We start from the raw sequence: 20489 nt of genomic DNA, 5'->3' as shown, positions 1-20489 counted from the left end.
GAATCTGCTGTTGCAGCAAAATTGTTTGCTTTCAAATTTAGTGAATTTTTTTTCTGTTAAGTAGTGCTTTATGTATCGGTAGGAAGACAAGCCAAGGGAATCCTCTATATTCCTATGCTGTCATGTCTAAATATTCAATAACTCTCAAGGCAAATATGTTTGTTTGCATCCTGTTACTTTAAGCAGCTTGCATTATCATTTACCTAAATGTATTGTGATGCAACACTATTTACACCTCAGTCACACCACGGCTTTAAGACATTTGAGTGGTTTTCACCAGTAATACAGGAGTGCTGGTAAGAGACTGATCCTTATTTCCAAATGAGTCAGGCTTGTTCTTGTCTCAAGAAGCTTGTTAGTTCTTTCCTGTTTAGTTCAACTAGATCCGCACCAGTCTTGGACCAGGAGCAATCAGGAATCTCCTTTGTTTTCAGTGGTTCTTTTGCATTCTGTTTCCTGCGTTCATTGCAGATTTCAGTCTTGGACAGCTTTATCTTTGATGGCATCATTCTTGCCTAGCCAGAATAAGCTCTCTCAGGCTCTGTTTTTATACTTCCCAGTACCCTGATGGAAACAGCTTTATGCTTCGCCTTTCTGACCTCATGCTGTAAGGTGTTAAGTCACAATGTTCTTTGTACAGAATTGTACATGGTATATGGTATAGTTTCACCTCTTCCTGGAGCTGTTGAAACTACATGCTCTGTAAGAAGTTCTTATTTCATTATGAAGGCTTAAACAGAGAAAGCCTTTTATACTTACATACTATCTTACAACCTGCAGATACCATAATCTGTAAGTCTTAAGTATCTGCACATCTTCCTTTTTAAACTAAGCTTTCTGACATAAAACCAGATGCTTTTAGCTTGTTTTCAGTAATGCATTTTCTGAATAATCAACTTGTATTTTGTATTTTTCTTTTACTGTGTTTGTCCTTGGACATAGCATATCAGGGTATTGGTGGGTGTTGAGTAGTATCTTGGGATAGATGCCTGAGAGAGCCTTAGGTTGGCACTGGGATCATTTCAATTGTTGTATGTGCGCTTAACACTGTTAAAAAAAATATCTATTGGGTACATATCCTAAGAAACTAGGCACTGTGCTGTTAAAAGGAATTCACTCAGAGTATGTCTCTGACATCTGTTTGCTTCTCATTAACTGGGGAAAACAAGAGAGGTTTGATTTACCACTTCAGCATCTCAAGCTACCCACTCAGTTTGACGTTTATAACACGTCAGGGTGTTTGCTTGACTGCATTAAAATCTTGGACATCTGGTTAAAGGGTTCCGTTTGTGTCATAGCAGAAAGTGTGTTTTTTAATGTAAATCTTGAAATGAAGTACATAGGGACATACCAAAATTGGTCCAATTCTGCTCTGTCACACCTGTGAATCCTCACTGATTTTTATCAAGATTGTAAAAGTGTAACTTGGTGGACTCTGGCCAAGAGTGTCAACATTTCAATCTTTCTTCAAATATAAATGAAGAATTAAAGGACTGTCAGGGACACTTTACATTTGATGTTTTAAGCAAATAAATGTGAAGGAATATGTGGATGTGAACAAATGGACATCACCTGGATGTCCCTTTACAGTCTGCATGTGTTCCTAATCTTGCAATTTTAAAATATTGTCTTGTCAGAATATTTGGTATCAAAAGTAATCCATTATGCACTGTGATTAGGTGCCTTGTCAAATCTTTCTCTTGTATTTTTAAGACACCTATCACCATGGTATCTAAGTTTTGAAATTAGCATTATATTTTTCCTTTTTGCCAAGATGCCATATAAATCCAAAGTAAGGTTTCATTCTTCCTATTGTCCCGCTGATCGGCTTGGCACTTAATATTTTAGAATCTCCACTAGATGGACTGGGGGCTGAAGGGGAGGAATGGAATGCAGCAGCAGGAGCAGCTAAAGCACTCTGAAGAAGCAGAGGGAAAGTAGCAGGTTTCTAAGCTCTGCCAGAGCAGAGCTCCAGTTATGCAGGACTTATTCGATCCACATGGCTGATGCCTTCCTTGTTATACAACTATAAAGATGTACAGAAGCAGAGCTCATTTTTAGGAGCTCCTGATAGCAGCAGCCTCTTCCCACAAGCCTCTCCCACTACCTCCAGGAGAGCACTTCTACTCCTCCTACCAAGCCATGCCCCTAATGTTAAGAGTCACAAAGATAATCAGGTGATTTTATAATCAGTTAACATTATTGGATAATTCCCAGTTTGACAGTGCTATTTTGCCACATACCATCTGTCTAATGTACTATGTAGTACACAGGGCCCTGTGTATAACAGACAGTCCTGAAAAAATCTAGAAATACAGCAGTTTCCACGTTTCATGGTCTTAAAGGACAATTTTAAAGGCAGGGGTTTCCAGGTTTAAGAGCTGTGTAGATGAGAATAAATACAGAAGGAAGAACAAGATTCAAAAGGAATGATGAGACAGACTATGAAAAACAACATCGACTAGACCTGCCAACACTGGATCTCTGTGTCTAGCATCAGCATCAAAAAGTTCCATCCCAGAATCTTTTTGGCTGGCTGCCATGGTATTGCCTATGAAGCCACCAGTACAAAGAATTCTGGGGCATGTTTGGACACCAGTGCACCAATCACTGGCTCTGGATGGCACTACTTTTGGTACTCATCAACACCACAGCAGACTTGATGAAAAGAATTGTTGGAGAGTGACATACTCCTTGGCCCCTCCCCCCACCTTCATGAGCTTAAGGCAGGGTTTCTCAAACAGGGTTCGCTGCTTGTGTAGGGAAAGCCCCTGGCGGGCTGGGCCGGTGTGTTTACCTGCCCCATCTGCAGGTCTGGCCGATCGCTGCTCCGGGCCAATGGGAGCTGCTGGAAGCGGCATGGGCAGAGGGACATACCGGCCTCTGCTTCCAGCAGCTCCCATTGGCCTGGAGCGGCGAACTGCGGCCAGTGGGAGCTGTGATCGGTGGAACCTGCAGACGGGGCAGGTAAACACACCGGCCCAGCCCACCAGGGGCTTTCCCTACACAAGCGGCGACCCCTGTTTGAGAAACCCTGGGTTCAGGCATTATCTTCACAGCACTCTCAGCTTACAGTGGCCATGGGGTTCTCACAACAAAAATTTTGGTGGCCTCAGAATGCCTCAGACAAATTTTCCTAAAATACTTAATTAACTTTAGGAAAAACAAATAAATATGCACATATACATGTCCAAATCATAATTTATTTATGTAGGGTTTTTTTGCAGACTCAGTAATAAAAATAATGTACAGCTGTATGTTGATGCCCCTGGCCCTGCTGCCTCCCCCCATCCTCCATAGATCCCCTCCAGCCCCTGGTGCCTCCATCCACTCCCCTAGTCTCCACAGGTCCCGCTCCTTCTTCCCCCTGCCATTGGCTCTTCCATGGACTCACACCCCAGGCTCACCCCACTCCCTGCCTCTTGACCATAGCGCCTAGTAAGACTGGCCCTGTTGAAGCCCCACCCCCCAGACTGAAGCCCAGAACCAGAGCCCCATAGCTGGAGTCAGGGGTGGAGGGCTGAAACCCGAACCCGGAGCCTCCAGGGAAGGAGACTGAAGCCCACCCCCGGAATCCCATGACTTTGCCCCTTCCCCCATCTGTATCCAGGAGGCTGTTCTGGCTTCAGGAAAAACCCCTGATGGCTGCATACATAGCCACCAACTCCGTGGGTGATCTGCACCCACTGGCAGTCAAACGTCCCGCCTCGCCACAGTTCACCTCCGCTCCACCTCCTCCCCTGAGTGTGTCGTGTCCCCGCTTCTCCTCCCAGTGCTTGCTGCTGTAAAACAGCTGTTTCGCAGTGTAACAAGCTGTGGGAGGGATGGGGGAGGAGCAGGAACACAGCACGTTCAGGGGAGAAGGCAGGGAAGAGACAAGGCTGGGGTGGGGATTTGGGGAAGGAGTCTAATGGAGCAGAGAGGGGGCGGAGTTGGGGTGGGAACTTTGGGAAAGGGGGTGGGGCAGGAGTCGAGCACCCATCCGCGCCAGGAAAAGTTGGCACCTATGGCTGCATGTAGCCACAGTGGCCACATTTAGGGAGAGACTGGGCATAACTCCTCCCATCTCCTTTCCCTATTTTTTATTCTCTTCCCCTCTTTCCTTAATCCATCATCTCCTTCTTTTCCTCTTTACTGACAAACCTTCTTACTCCTCAGACACCTTTATGTTCTTGGTCCAGCTCCCAACACACACTCAGACACGCTCAGGCCATGTCTACACTACAAACTTTTGCCAACACAAGTTACATTGGCATAAAGCCACTGCGGTTCATATATTGCTTGTGCGTGTGCATACTTGGCTCCTTATGTCAGCACAACGCAGTGCACAATGGATAGGTATCCCCAGTGTGCAACTTGCTACTGCCCAGCGCACTGTCTTTTGTGAAATGTTGGCAATGCATAGTGGGGCAGAAATGAGTCATGCAAGGGTGACTGGAACTGCGTGGTCAAGTTCCCATCATGCAACTTTCTCCATTCCATAATGCCATCCCTAGTCCATAATTATCATGCCTATTTTTAAAATCCCACAAACCCATGCAGGAGTTGTTTTGTGCCATCTCTGAGCATATGATCCACCAATATTTGCAGAGCCACAAGAAAAGCTGCGGGGAGGATGACAATTTCGTGGAAAACAGATTGTTGTGGGACATTGGAAGAACCAGTTCAAGGTCGTTGGTCATGGTCGTTGGTCATGGAGCAGCTGGAGATGGTGGAGCGCCGCTTCTGGGCATGAGAAACAAGCACTGACTGGTGAGATCACATCATAATGCAGGTTTGGGATGGTGAGCACTGGCTGCAGAATTTTCAGATGTCCAAGGCCATGGTCCTGGACCTGCATGCCGAGTTCACCCCAGCAGCTGGTGCAGCTGGCCTCAGGGACTGCCGGAGCAGCTGGCCCTGGGTCGCTCCCAGGGACTGCTGCTGAGATGCTTCCTGGGGCTGCCCCCAGGACTGCTGCTTGGGCGGTCCCTGGGACCAGCTGCACTGGCCACTGCTCGTGTGGCCCCAGAGCCAGCTGCCCGGTGCTGCCCGAACAGTGGCTGGTGCAGCTGGCTCTGGGGCGGCCCCCGGGACCATTTCTTGGGTGCTCTCCGGGGCCGTCCCCAGGACTGCTGCTCAGGCAGTTTGCGGGAACAGCTGCACCTGCCGCTGCTCAGGCAGTCACCGGATGCAGCTGGCCCCAGGCCTCCCGAGCAGCAACTGGTGTGGCTGGCCGCGGGGACTGTCTGAGCAGCTGGCCCCAGGTCGCTCCAGCAGCAGCCAGTGTGGTTGGCTGTTTTGCACCCAGGCAGCTGGCCCCGAGGTCAGCTGCACCAGCTGCTGCGCAAGTCACGGTAGCCACAGAAAGTCACGGAATCTGTGACTTCTGCGACCTCCATGAAAGAATCACAGCCAGGCCTTCTGACAACAATTCCGGGCCCCAGGGCAGAACAGTCAATGGGCCCCCACGCACGCACAAGCCACACCCACGCAGACGCGGTCCACCTCACATTTGGGCGGTGCTGCGCCTGCGCTGGCTGATGCACAGGGAGCTGCTGGCTGCACTGCTGGTGCCCAGCAAGCTATTGGCTGCGCTGCTGGGCGCGCTATTCCAGCATGGCCAGGGCTTCCACATGCCCATCCGGTAGGGTTGCCAACTGTCTAATCATGCAAACACAAAGACCCTTGCCCCGCCCCGCCCCTTCTCTGAGGTCCCACCCCCTGCTCACTCCATCCTCCCCACTCACTCTCCCCAACCCACACTCACTTTCACCAGGCTGGGGGGACAGGGAGTTAGGGTGTGGGAGGGAGGGGGTGAAGGGTGCAGGCTCTGGGAGGGAGTTTGGGTGCAGGAGGGGGTGTGGGGTCAACTCTGGGAGGGAGTTTGAGTGCAGGAGGGGGTGCGGGATCAGGCTTTGGGAGGGAGTTTGGGTGCAGGGGAAAGTGTGGAGTTGACTCTGGGAGGGAGTTTGAGTGCAGGAGGGGGGTGCAGGATCGGGCTTTGGGAGGGCGTTTGGGTGCGGAAGGGGGTAAGGGGTGCAGGCTCTGGGAGGAAGTTTGAGTACGGGAGGAGGTGCGGGCACTGGGAGGGAGTTTGGGTATGGGCTGTAGGCTGGGGTAGGGGGTTGGGGTGCAGGAGGGGATCAGGGGGTCTGCGCTTACGTCGGGCAGCTCCCAAAAGTGACCAGCACACCCCTCTGGCAGCAGCTCCTAGGTGGGGGGCCGAGGGCATCTCCACACGCTGCTGCCCGGAGGCACTGCCTCTGCAACTCCCATTGGCCGCAGTTCCTGGGCAGTGGGAGCTGCAGAGTCAGTGCTTGGGGCGGGGGCAGAGCGCGGAGACGTCCCAGCCTCTTCCCCAGGCTCTTATTTAGGTTTCATGACGTTCTACTTTAAACTTTTGATTGTCTTTTAATGCTGTACACAACCGTGCACTTATTCTATTAAATAATAGTCACACTAAAAACATTCAAGGCGGTCAAGAGAATTTCTGAGCCCTGGGGATTTTACAGTATCTGATCCCCTCTCACCATCCAGATATTATACCCACAGTGTATTTGATTTATTGAGGCTGTCAAGAATCATTTCCCAAATTTAATTAAGTTTTAAGTTTGTCGTGTATTTATGAATACAAACGCTAAGTATAAAACACGATGTCCAAAAGCAAGAAAATGCCATCAATCTTTTTTTAAAATGTATAACCTCATATCTCCTTTTTACTATGAAAGCAGGAAGAAAGATTCACCTCTGGATAAGAAAACTATTGTTCTGACTCTATGTATTTTTTAAAACAGCCATTGATTTTTATATATAGCGCGCACCTACTACATTCATAACAGTGAAACAATATTTACCTAGCCTTTTGGCAGACGCACACATGAAGGCTGCTGCTTTAGTGCTTTTTTGAGGGAGGCTTCAGAGCTGCAAAGAAATGCTTGAAATTTAAAGCCTCTGCCACATAGCCACACAGCAATAAAGCACAAAGCAGCCTTGACATTTGAGATCACCAAATGGATGAATTAAATAACCCTTCTGAATAGCTCTGAAAGCATAAGCAAAAAGATACTGAATATATTAAGAAGGAAATAATAAGGATGCCTATTTGTCTCCACAGTATCTGTGTTTCTTTGCATCTGTTTTTATATTTAGAACATACAAAAATGGTAAGAGGCTGTATATGTGCTACTGAAGCATGAAGCAAACTCAAACCCTGAAGCTGAGTTTTAGCTATTGCCTAATTATTGTTATTACTTTGTTTTGCAGTAGCCTGCGGCATCCCCACTCAGAGTCAGGATCCGATTGTGCTACAAACACACTGTATAAATACATTGGAAGACACAATCCCTAACCTGCAGAATTTGCAGCCTAAGTTTCCAATCCTGCCTTTGGATCAGTGACGGTGGATGTCTTCCTACCCCTCATGGAGCCCCATTGAAGTCAGTGAGTGTGCATGCAGGCACAGGTGTCTGCCTGCCTGGAACCATTTGCAGAATCAAGACCCAGGCAGGGGTGCTGGACCAATTTTCATAGTGGGGATGCTGAGAGCCATTGAACCAAACTGTAAATCCGGTATATAATGGAAACCACTTCAAGCCAGGGGGTGCAGTAGCACCCAAAAAAAACCCCATTTCCAGCGCCTATGGACCCAAGTTAAGACAAGACACACAAAAATGTAACAAACTATGGGGAAAAGTGGGAAAGGAGGTTTGAGGGTATACTTTTTCTTAAAATTCAGCACATCCACAAGCATTTGCAGAGTTGGGGCTTAACTTTCCCTACAAAAACAAAAGAGTATTAATTAAGTAAAAGGCAGATTCAGCAAAAGATTGGCATGACTTCTGTGTTATTCAGTCATTGACAATAAGATAGATTGACCTAAGGGCTTGATCCAACTTCTACAAAAAATCAGTAGAACAACTTCTATCAACTATAGTGGGAGTTAGATCAGGTCTGAAGATAGAAGAAATGCTTGTTTCTTCTAAAGTGGAATACAAATTAGGAAATCTGAAGTGTTTTAAGTGCTCTACAGTTTTAAAAACAGCACCAAAAATACTGCCAATTAGGCACTAAACATGAATAAGTATGGTCATTTGAATCACTAGATATTTTTCAAAGGTCTTCTTGAGTTTTCTGCATAAGAATCAAGGAGACAATAAATATTCATTCTCATGCTGATTTGAGTAAAGCCTGTCATTACCAATGTTGCTGTTGTACTTACTCAATTTCCCATCTATTCTCTCATTTCTCCAATTCATATTGGTTTTTCAAATAGGGGCAAATGTTTCTTTGTTTTGACTATATTGACTTCAATGGGCTTACATCAGAGGAGTATTTAGGCTCATAGTTCTGAAGACCTGTTGGCTAAGATATGAACAGAAGTCTGCATAGTAAGATTTTGAACTTTTGCTTTTTAAGTCTTATTTTGAATTGCTTGGAAGTAAAAGAGAAAGATTTCTTAAAACGCATGCAGTAAAAGACCATGCTACCAAGATTCTATTTCTCTTATCTGTTCCTGTGCTGAAATTACTCTCCGGAATATCTGTTCAAATACTAATATTTTTACCAAAGTGTCTCAGACACTTCCATCTAGGCTGCCACAGAGCCTACTTAAACACACCTTGGAACAAGCCAAAGACAACCTTGCTGTAAGGCAACATAACTCTGTTAAAGTCCGTGGAGTTGATTGCTTTACAAGAGGACTGAACTTGGCCTTAAATATTGTCTATAGTGAGCACACTGACTGTACCTTGCTTCTAACATTTATGGTGTGATTCAGGGCCCAGTGATGTGAACAGAACACACACACTCACACACACAGAAGAAGTTTCCCTTACTGCTGAAAACTTGTCTGTCATTGTCTTCTTGACTTGCTGGATTAGGAGCTGAAACACAGACATGTGGGGTGTAGTGGATTCTCACCTAACGCATACGATTCTCAAAAGGGTTAAATATTATAAGCATAGAGGCTGGCAGGCACGCATTTCTTTATGCTTTTGGAGGCAGCAGACCACAGGAAGGTTGCTCTTGTTTTTTTTTTAAATTCTGGGCCAGTTTTGCGCAGTTTTCATGCTCTTCTAGATGCCCACCCATAATCATCACAGCACCTTTCTTCTGTGAGGTCATCATCAGTGCTTCACCATATACTAGATTATCAGTGTGGCAGAGTGCTGTAGTCAGCTCACACCCTCTCTTTCCCCACAACCCCCATACTCTGATGTGTGTGTTCTCCATCTGCCTGGAGCGTCATCATCCCCAAATTCCCTCCAGAATACAAAGCACCATCATCACAGCATGAGACCTGGCTGCCCTGCCAAATGGTAACCTCCCTTTTTTCGCGTGTGTGTGGTGATGGGGCGGGACGGGACCCTTAGTGCTTGTTCTGCTGACAGTGATTTTGGATTCACTCTGACTTCAGTGGAAGTTGCATCCAAGGGTACAATTGGACCTGTGATTTTTCAAATTGGCAAAAACCATAGGGAGGGCTTGATTTATTCCTGGTATTGAAATAGTTATACATAGGGCAAATTTGGCCCATTTTTACTATACATCTGGAGAATATTGCTTTATATTAAACAGATGTTGGGACACAATCTGTTTTATAAACTGATTGCATTTTTCCCTTTCTTTTGATCCAGTGCCTGGGTTAAATAGCATTGGCTGCAGAATTAACACTCAGCAAACTAAAATTTACAGATTTCAGCCCTACTGACTGTGTTTGCTAGCTAGATCAAGATGCCATTGAAATGCTTCTATAACTAAAAACAATTATATATGCAAAAAGAAAATGTAACTTTTGGGAATTACTGTTATGACTACTCTGAAAGGCACAGTGACAGTTCTGGCTTGTTCAGATGTAAATGGCTGTGAGACCGTGGCTCTTAAATTAAGCTGTAGCACAATTCACTGAAGTTTAGCCAAAGAATGTCTTTGACTGAGAACGCTTAGGTGATATAGTAGGGTTTGGTTACAGACTTTGCATTTGTTTTCTCAACCAAGTGTAAAACAATAATAAAGTGATCCATAGGAGAAAAGACTGTATTTAGTTTTTGTTTGAGTGTCCATGTTAACAATCAGAGCTTGAGTGTTTTAGATTTCAGTCTGAAATTAGCAGTTCCAAGACAACAATGAATGCTTTTCATGGTTGTCAGCTTTGATTAATGTAACATTAAACCCCTAGAGTACAGTGCATTACACAACTGCTTTATTTCAGGACTGGCAAGATCAACAATAATGAAGACCTGATTATTTTGCAGCCAGAACCTTTTAAACATACCAAAGTTGCTTTTTGTTCATTGTTAATTATTTTAGTTATTTGGATTTTGTTTGTTGGTATTTTCCAAGGTATATGCCAATACTGGTTATGATTTTCCCAAATTATACGCATTCCAGCTTAATAAAAAGTCTTTCTGATTTATGGGTTGTGGGCCTGATCCTGCTGTTGCTGTACTCAACCTCAGGAGCCCAGTTCACTGCCTTCTGCTCTGTTCTTTGAAGGAAAATAATGCTGGGCATATGCACAGGACATCCATACACTTCTTCCTTGTGCGGTAAAGTACAGAGAAGCACAAAGAGAGTCAGGGAGCAAAAATGGTAGCTGAACAAGCTGTGGGGCACAGAAAAATAGCACAACATTATTTCAGTAATTCTGCAATAAAAGTGATCATTTCTCTGCCAGCTAGGTATACTTTTGCTGCCATTTCCATGGCTGTGGAATTGCTGAGTATATGAGACATGGATTATTATTCCCCTTTTACAGAGGGAGAGACTGAGGCACAGACAGCTTACGGGACTTTTCTAGGGTCACACAGGAAGTCCATGGCAGAATTGGGAATAAAATCCAATTTCCCTGACTGCGAATGCTGTGCTTTAACCACAGACTACAGCTTTATGAACTTTTAATTGAGAGACACACTATACTGCATATGCAATTTGTTTAATAGTGTGTGGGGTTTTTCACAGTTACTTTATGGAAATGTTTGTATGGCTATTTTAGGAAAACTGGATGAAGAGAACGTCAGCTTCCAAATCTGCAACTATGAGATAATTGTACTGTCATTCCACAAATTCCAAATGTTTCAGATATAATCTTTGAATATAGAGGTAATATATTCACTCTCACAGAAAGTACCATGTGTGTGAAGCTCACAGCATAAAAGACAAGAAGTGTGGTATAAAGTAAATATGCTCTTCCATTTGAGGTACTGTACTTGTATCTCTTCACCTATTAGTTCAACTTTTCAAAGAATTAAAGTTGAACCCGGTCTTACTTCCCTCTCATGTCACCCCCCCTAAACATGAATGTGTGAGGGAAAAATGCTGCATCACATGAGACCAGTATTGCACAGCAACCCAGTAAATAAAGCATTGAAATATCTACTTGATGTGCTGGGTCCAATTCTGCATTCTCAGCACACTCCAAACTCCCATTGAATTCAGTAGGAGTTTGGGGATGTGCAAGGAATGTGAAATTGGTCCTTAGCTTTCATATGTGTAACTCTCCCTGCCCCATTGCTTTTGTATACTTAAAAGAATGTTTACACATGTATATATGGTATATAAACCCTCTTCCCCCTCACATATGATGGTGTAATCCTTGTAACAAATCATCATTTATAATGTGTATTATGGTAGTGCCTAGAGTCTCCAACTGAGAGAAGGGCCCCATTATGCCGGACACTGAACCCAGTATTGCCAAGCCCAAATGTTCAAAAATCATGAGTCAGGCTCACTAAAAATCATGAGATTGGCTTTAAAACCCTGAGATTATGTAGAAGTAATAGCTTTGGTGTTCTTTTTATATGCCAACTGCCTTTTGAGCCTTTTGGTGCACCGGCAGAGGGTCACATTTTGAAGCTTTCTCCACAGCCACAATGACTAGAAACTTACTTTTTCTTTAAGAATGAGGGCTTAAATCATCACATATCCACTTGACTCCAGCAACTAGGGCTTTAAAGAAAACAATATTTATCATGAGACTCATGACAAAATCATGAGAGTTGACAACTGTAAAGGGAACATGCCTGCTCTGAAGAGCTTACAATTTAAGTTGACAATACAGCGAATGGGGCAAGGAGAGGAAATATGAATACATTGCATTTACCATGTCATGTCTTGGACTGGCTAACCTGTGCTCTGATGAATAAATAATTTTTGTTGAGCTACATATCACATTCCAAACCTCTGAGCAGCCTTCGAAGAGCCACCATTCAGAAAAGGAAAAACAAACACATCCCTGCTAGAGAAATCTTTCTGCTTTTCTCCAATGTGGAATTTCTCCCCCCAAATTACACAGGTCAGAGGATCAGAATGGGCAATGTGTTGTTCTGGACCAGCAGAAGAGGTTGAGATCTCACCAATGGCTGGCTTCCATTACAGTTCTTTCTTAGGACCCTCTCCCTCCCAGAATTGCTGCTAGGCTGGAGAAGTCTGAAATCCAGCTTGGAAGGAGGGGGTAGGGTTACCATATTTGAACTTTCAAAAAAGAGGACACTCCATGGGGGGGGGGGAAGGTAGCCCTGCCCCCTATCCACTCCCGCTTACTTCCTGCCCCCTGACTGCCCCCCACAGAACTCCCAACCCATCCAACCCCCCCTGCTCCTTGTCCCCTGATCACCCCCTCCGGGACCCCTGCCCCTAAACACCCCCCAGGACCCCAACCTCTATCTAAGCCTCCCTTCTCCTTGTCCCTGACTGCCCTTCCTGAGACCCCCCCAAATGCCCCCCTAGGACCGCAACCCCTACCTGTCCCCTGACTGCCCCAACTCCTATTCATATCCCCACCCCCTGACAGGCCCTCCAGAACCCCCAGCCATCCAACCCCCACCCCGGCTCCCTGTCCCCTGACTGCCCCCACCCCTCTCCACACCCCTGCCCCCTGACAGCCCCCCCCCCCGAGCTCCCTACCTATCCAACCCCCTCTGCTCCCTGTCCCCTGACTGTCCCCCGGGACCCTCTGCCCCTTCTTCAACCCCCCAGCCCGTGTCACTCAGACCAGCGTGTCTGGCTCCACGTGGAGCCAGACACGCTGCCGTGCTCCCCTGTGGAGTGCACAGCCCCCCCAAGCACTGCCAGTGCGGTGCGCTGAGGCTGCAGGGGATGGGGGAGCAGGGGAGGCTCTGGCTGCTGGAGGCCCAGATGCGAGCGGCTCAATCCGGCCTGGCCGCTCTGTCAGCCGTGCTGCGCTCTACATTGGGAGGGAAATCCCGGACCTTTTTAGCTTTTTACAAAGTCCTCCTGGATGGCTATTTAAAACCCCAAAATCTGGACATGTCCGGGATAATCCGGACATGTGGTAACCCTAGGAGGGGGCCCGCTAAAGAGCTCAGGAGAAATCTGTTTCCCTAGCTTGCTGATAGGAGACTGGGCTGTGAACATGGGTGCAGTATCTCATTTGTTCCAGTAGAGGAGCTGGCAAGCAGTTTGGGGGGAATATCACAAGAGGTCTTAACTTCTGAAGACTGGGTTGAATATATATGAAATACCTACCTGTGCTGGAGTGACAGAGAAGTGGGTACCCACAGAGTGGAACTCCCTAAGACTTACCTAGCAGGATTTTCTGGCAGTTGTTTCCTCCAGTAGAAAAGCTTTTTGAGGGTAGTGAAAATGCAAAAAAGATGTGACCTGTGACCTGGTTCCTGAGACCCAGCTACATGGAAGGGCTGCCTCTCTTTGATGCTGCTCCAGTGCCCTCCCCAAGCCTTCAGAAGCATGGCACTAGCAGGAGTCATACTGCTAATGAGTGATTTTCTTGCAGTTAATGCTGCTTGAAGTAGCATTCATTGCTGATGGAATAGCTACATACTTGGCTAGGATGATGCTGCAAAGAGCTAGTCCCTCTCTGACCCCAATTCTGTGGGGCCTAGGCCCTGTGCTGCACTCACAAAGACACTTCTACCCAGCCACCCCTGGATCCAGAAGGATTTCTTTCCTTTTTCAGAATGGAGAAAGGTAAATAGTGGTGTCCCCTAGGGGTCTATACTGGGCCCCATCCTATTTAACATATTCATAAATGATCTGGAAAATGGGGTAAACAGTGAGGTGGCAAAATTTGCCAATGATATAAAACTACTCAAGACAGTTAAGTCCCAGGCAGACTGTGAAGAGCTACAAAGGGATCTCACAAAACTGGGTGACTGGGCAACAAAATGGCAGCTGAAATTCAATGTTGATAAATGAAAACTAATGCACATTGGAAAACATAATCCTAACTATACATATAAAATGATGGGGTCTAAATTAGCTCTTACCACTCAAGAAAGAGATCTTGGAATCATTGACAATTTTAGAGGATTGTTTTAAAAGGCACCCCATCAACTTAAAAATCACACTTCTGAAAATATTTACTCTATATTGTTACAAGTAACTCCTAAGGCTAAAGCTTGCAGCAATTCAAGAAAACATTTTTTTCACAGTCTGTTTACTGTATGCATTTGACACCATTTTGTATGGAGCCAGTTTTCATGTTATCACTATATAATCAGTCAGTAAATCAGTTACCCCTTTGGTATATATGAAAGACTCACTCAACAGGGGAGAGAAAAATAATGTAATACAAATATGAATATTGGCTTGTAAAGCTTCAAGAATTGGCTGAGTGAATCAGGTAGGTATCGTGTCTGAAGCTCCTTTAACTAATTTTTTTTAAACTGACTAGATTTCAGGTTCATAGTGTCCCTTTAGCTTCAATGTTTCCAAACAATCAGTATAAGTTTTTAAAATTGCCCTGCACAAATATGTCTTGCTGTGCTTTTCTTAGGTCCTACCTTGCACTATCCATTGACCTGTGAATAAAGTGTTGAAACTAGTTCCTCTCTCTCTCCGCCATATCATTAAAAGGCTCTGTGTTTTTAATCTAACCATACTATTATTATGTTCCTAGCAATAAAATATCATTAGAGCAGAGAACTGAAAGCCAGGACTCTTGGATTCTTTTCCCAATTCTTCCACTGACTCTTTGTTCAACCTTGAGCAAGACTGTTCTCAGTGGTAGCAGATGACAGAACAAGGAGTAATGGTCTTAAGTTCCAGTGGGGGAGGTTTAGGTTGGATATTAGGAAAAACTTTTTCACCAGGAGCATGGTGAAGCACTGGAATGGGTTACCTAGGGAGGTGGTGGAATCTCCTGCCTTAGAGGTTTTAAGGTCAGGCTTGACAAAGCCCTCGCTGGGATGATTTAGTTGGGGACTGGTCCTGCTTTGAGCAGGAGGTTGGACTAGATGACCTCCTGAGGTTCCTTCCAACCCTGATATTCTGTGATTAAAGTCAAAATGCTCTGTGTCTGTTTACACATCTGTAAAGTAGTTTCATGTTTATTTCACTTGGGGGTTGTAAAACTTAGTGTGTAAAGTTCATAGAGATCCTCAGATGAAAGGGCAAAATACTGTTACTTTCTAGGATCTAATCTTTAGATCACAGACTACTCTTCTGAAGACTCAACCAAGAAATAAATAGATAAATACACTATCTTCTAAAGCATAAAGTAGATCTGTGTAACATATTTTTTGTATCATTATGAACCTTTCAGACCACATCAAACATGCCTTTGGAGACCCTTGAGAAAGGCATACTGGCAGTTTTGGTAGGAGTTACTGTGCTGGGTTGGCCTGGTGGCCTGCTGATAGCCATCAGAACAGCCATACAGTGTTTGATGTCTGTGTATGGTCTCTTGTTCTTCAGACTTGCAGTCACAGGGTTTGAAATGCTACTATTGCAGCACACTAAGCACTTGGAGAAACCAGATTTCCTTGGGTAGCTCAACAGCAACCTCTCCTGATGGTTATGGAGCAATACTAATGTGTCTGAAAGGAAATTCTATCTGTGGTGATTGCCACAGTCCATGTCAGTGTTTTTCAAACTTCAGGTGCTGGGTCACAGAATGAAAGCCACTGGGTCACGACAGCTGTGGTCAGCACCATTGTCCAGGCCATTAAAAGTCCCATCAGTGGTGCTGCCCAGCTAAGGCAGGCTAGTCCCTATCTGTTCTGACATTGCACTATGCCCTGGAAGAGGCCAGCAGCAGGTCCGGCTCCTAGGCAGGGAGGCCATGGGGCTCTGTGCACTGCCCCCACCCCGAGCACTGACTCTGCACTCCCATTGGCCAGGAACTGCCCCAGCCTAGAACCCCCCCCCCCAAACCTGGAGCACCCTCCTGCACCTCAAACTCTCATTCCCGGCCCCAGCCCCACCCCCAACCCAGAGCCTGCACCCCCAGCCCAGACCCCCTCCTGCACCCCAACCCCCTGCCCCAGCCCAGAGTTCCCTCCCACACCGTGAACCCCTCATTCCTGACCCCACCCTGCAGCCCTCACCCCCACACCCAGCCCCAGCCCTGACCCCCTCCTGCACACCAACCCCTTGCCCCAGCTCCGTTGGGTGGCGGGCATCAACAATTTTCCTGAACTGGGTTGCGAGAAAAAAAAATGGAAAACCACTGGTCTATGTAATGTCACAGCCATTCTAATGTAGGGAAATATTGCAGTATTTTAGGCATGATGCTGGGGACCTTCACGTGGGCTCAACAGTTGCGACCAGGCCTACTAACAGGGAGTTTCGCAAGGGAGTTCTCCAGGTGAAGGAGGAGCAAATATGGGACCCTTGGGGTAAGTGGCTGTCTGTAGGGTGTGTTTGTGTTTGGGGTTTACTTGCTGTGTTCTGAGCTTGTGTTTGTCTGTCCGTCTTTTGTTTGTTTGAAGGAGTGTTTGCTGTGGCTGGCAGTTGGAAGCTGTGAGCTTCAAAGTAAGGTTTGAAAGCTAGAAGCCTCTGTTAATTGGCTGAGCCTTAGAGGATGGGGCTATCAAGAAGGCCAGGGCTTTATAAAGCAGTGAGCAGGCTACCAGGGAGCTTTGCAAACAGGGCTGCTAAAAGGGAGTTTTGCAAGGGAGTTTGGAAGGGGAGTGTGAAGGGGGCAAGGTTCACTTGCCCTCCTTTTAAACCTGTAAACTAAACTATATTCAAAACTTTTTGATTTAAACAAAACCCTTTCATTAACCTACGTAGCTGTAGGAGAGAATGCAGTTTTTTGTGCTCAGAAGGATGGTGACCACAATGAGGAGCTTTAAGACCAAGCAGTTTAAAATGAGTGGAGAAATGTTGGGAGTTTTTGTGCCTTATACAGAAATGTTGAGGACCTCTGGGAGAAAGAAAAGAATTATCCTACTGCCAGGAAATACGTGTATTTTTTTGTACTTGATGACAAAAATATTTCCTTCAATTAGCAGCATTGATTATTTTTAATACTCAAAATCTGTAAGTGATTATTCTTTCCCTTTTTTTGTACAGTGTAGTAAAGAAATATATTTTGTATGAATTGTTATTTTCTGGCATAGTCTGACCTCTAGTGGTACATGACGGTACTTATCACTTCAGGAGGGTGAAGGTGGGCAATTGATGTGGGCCCTCTAGCATTAGCACACTTTTTGATCACTGGCCACTTAGTATATGAGTTAGTGACTTTAACAAATCAACTAAAGGAGTTAATAAGTCACATTTCTGTAACACTTTTCATCCAAGGCTATCAAGAGACCTGAGAAATGTTAATTTCTCAAATTTCACAGAACCCCCTCTGTGAAGCAGAAAAGTATGAGGTGACAGATGGGTAAACTGAGGCAGGGCCAGGTTTTGATTTGCTCAGGGTCACACAGTAATTCAATTTATAACAAAGAATATAACCTAACCCCCTGTTCTCAGCGGCAAACCACACTCCATTCAGTTTTCCAGCTCTCAATTAATTACAAATGCGATTTGTCATTTTTTGTCCAAGAGCATCTGATATTCTCTTTCTCGCCTAGATACTTCTGTAAAAGAGCCTATTTGGAAACTGTTTCTAGGGTACAGTGTAATATTTATGCTATGTCTGGCTGTACCTGTTCCATTTTTTTTTCATCAAAAACAAGGATTTTGGTATCAAATAAGATATTGGTTTAGGGACACACAACACATAAGAAAGACCAAAAGACCAGAGCCATGGCTGATATTGTCAATTTCCAAGAAATTGACTTATTTTTGCATTTTCTGATAACTTAGTTCCCGGTCATTCCTCTAAGATCTAAGCACAGGGGGAAACACTTCTTACATACAGCTCTCCACTCCCACATGGAAAGAGGGAACAGTTGCCCAGCTCTGTGAATTTCCCTCTTCCCAGGGCTCCATCAATTGCTGTCTGTGGGGACAAACAGTGGGTGGAGGAAGAATCATGTCATCTGCCCCCACTGCACCAACTCTGTGGGGACTACCTGGGAAAAGTAAATACATGGAGCATGTGGCTCTCCTGCCTTTCCTGCAGAATCACCCCAGGGTGGGGAACCCCTTTTCAGGTAGTTCATGGGGTCAGCCATGGCCAGGGATAATCCCTCATAGTATGGCTGGAGAGTGGTAGCTGCTGGCTGGGAGCCTAGCTCTGAAGGCAGAGCCACCGTCAGCAGCAGTGCAGAAATAAGGATGGCATGGTATGGTATTGCCACCCTTACTTTTGCCCTGCTGCCTGCAGAGCTGGGCCCTCAGTCAGCAGCTGCCATTCTCTGGCCACCCAGCTCTGAAGGCAGCAGCGCAGAGTAAAGGTAGCATGGTATGGCATGGTATGGTATTGCCATCCTTACTTCTGTGCTGCTGCTGGCGGGGTGCTGCATTCAGAGCTGGGCGCCTGGCCAACAGCCGCCACTCTCTGTCCGCCTAGCTCTGAAGGCAGTGCAGAAGTAAGGGTGGCAATACTGACCCCCCTAAAACAACCTTGTGACCCCCCCTTCCCTCTTGCAACTCCCTTTTGGGTCAGGACCCTTAATTTGAGAAATGCTGGTCTCCCGTGAAATCTGTATGGTACAGGGTAAAGGCACACAAAAGACCAGATTTCCAGGCGGAGACCAGATTTCATGGTCTGTGACACATTTTTCATGGCCGTGAATTTGGCAAGGCCCTAGTTATAGGGCTACTCTGTCTAGGAGGACCTTATTGTCAAGTGTTCATAGCAGCTGCACGTTTCTTTTTGCTTGCATGCAGTGAAGGCTATAATGGTTACATAGTAGTGCTTGAGGCTAATTTTGCAGTAATAGTGAGTTTCATCCAACTATCCAAAGGTGAATAATAAATTTGGCAAAGATATCGTTTTGGCATATTTAGTCTATAATAGATGTGCATATAAAATGTGCTACACATACCGGTATGTATTTACACAGATAATAAAGTATTAGGTAGTTTATGTGTCTACTACTGGACTCTACTGAATTGGATCAGAATTACTCAGATGTGTGTTGTAGGCTCTATGTTGCCAACAACTAATGGAAATTCTCTTTTAGTTCAATAATCCTTTATCTGTCTTTCACATGCAACCATACCATTACCACCATGACGGCCCAGTGCTTGGACGAGATCAGCTGGCAGAAGCTGAACCTGAGGAAGTCAGCGGTTATGCTGGTGGGCAGAGGAAAGCACTTTGAAGCGTTTGCAGCCATGTCTCCTTCAGTTGAAGGCGCACACCCACACTTGGTCAATTCAGTCTATAGCTTACAAGTGCTTCTGCATTCCTCACTGATGGTAAGGTCTCATATAGCAGCACCTGGGAGTAACATTTCTATAATCTCTTGTTGGCTTGGAAACTCCATCCCATCCTGGCAAATGATGACCAGGCCTCACTTATACACACTTTTGTCATCTCTCAGTTGGACTGCTGCAAGGCCGTATACCAGGGCACAAAGCCTTCAGCACTCAGGAAACGCCAGTGAGTATGGAACCCTGCAGTACACCTCCTCAGCAACTGTGAACACATCAGACCTGCCCTTTGCTCTGCACAGTGGCTTCCCATAGAATACAGACTCAAATTCAAGGTCTCTGGCCTTATCTTCAGGGTGCTCAATGGCCTGGGCCCAGGGTATCTAAAAGATCACCTAAGGGTCTGGAATGAAGACTGTGGTCAACCACTTTGCTCTTTTGGCACAATGGAACTTTCTCTCAGGAGGGTAAAGCTCGTCTCTGTGGGAGATAAAGTTTTCTTGGGGCCCAGCCCAAGACTGCAGAACAAAGTCTCACAGGAACCAAAGACTATTACAAACCTCACCAATTTCACTTCCAAGTACAAGGCTCATTTCTTTGACCAGCCTTCTCTAACAAACACAGAGGAATGTGTGTTCATGTGTATATAGATCATAAAAAGAAATACAAAACACTGCATTGTGCACATTTCTGCCTCTTGGGGAAAGAACGAGAGAGCAAACATGTAGCAGATGCTAGGGACATAGCACTGCTGGAAGACATTCAGATATTACAGTTATAAGCATGGCATACGAACCTATATAAAATAGAACCGAATCAGGATATCTCTTCAGTGATCTAAAAGCCTCCAACATTCAACCTCTGCTTGCAAAACCTTTCAATCTGAAGAAACCAGTTTTATTTCCCCCTCTAGAGTTTTTTGTTTTGCCATAAGGGGGCACTCTGGGATAACCACACAGAGAAGTTTTACTTTGTTGAAAACCAAAAGTAAAGTTACTTTATTTTTGTTTGTTGAAAACCAAACCTAT

General features: G+C 45.5%; 1 long non-coding RNA gene across 2 annotated transcripts; it reads left to right on the top strand.

The window, feature by feature from the left end:
• The first annotated feature begins 257 nt into the window (after positions 1-257).
• On the top strand, positions 258-8128 carry LOC120374992. Of its 2 annotated transcripts, none has more exons than XR_005586381.1 (3): positions 258-296; positions 4591-4752; positions 7246-8128. It is a non-coding gene; the product is annotated as an uncharacterized LOC120374992 (long non-coding RNA). The 2 variants fall into 2 exon arrangements; XR_005586382.1 differs by lacking the exon at positions 258-296 and adding an exon at positions 691-792.
• The last annotated feature ends 12361 nt before the right edge of the window (positions 8129-20489 follow it).

The sequence above is a fragment of the Mauremys reevesii genome, linkage group 1 (genome assembly GCF_016161935.1).
Source record: "Mauremys reevesii isolate NIE-2019 linkage group 1, ASM1616193v1, whole genome shotgun sequence".
Lineage (NCBI taxonomy): Eukaryota > Metazoa > Chordata > Testudines > Geoemydidae > Mauremys > Mauremys reevesii.
The sequence above is the reverse complement of the archived record's forward strand: the minus strand, read 5'-3'. Positions and strand labels throughout refer to the sequence as shown.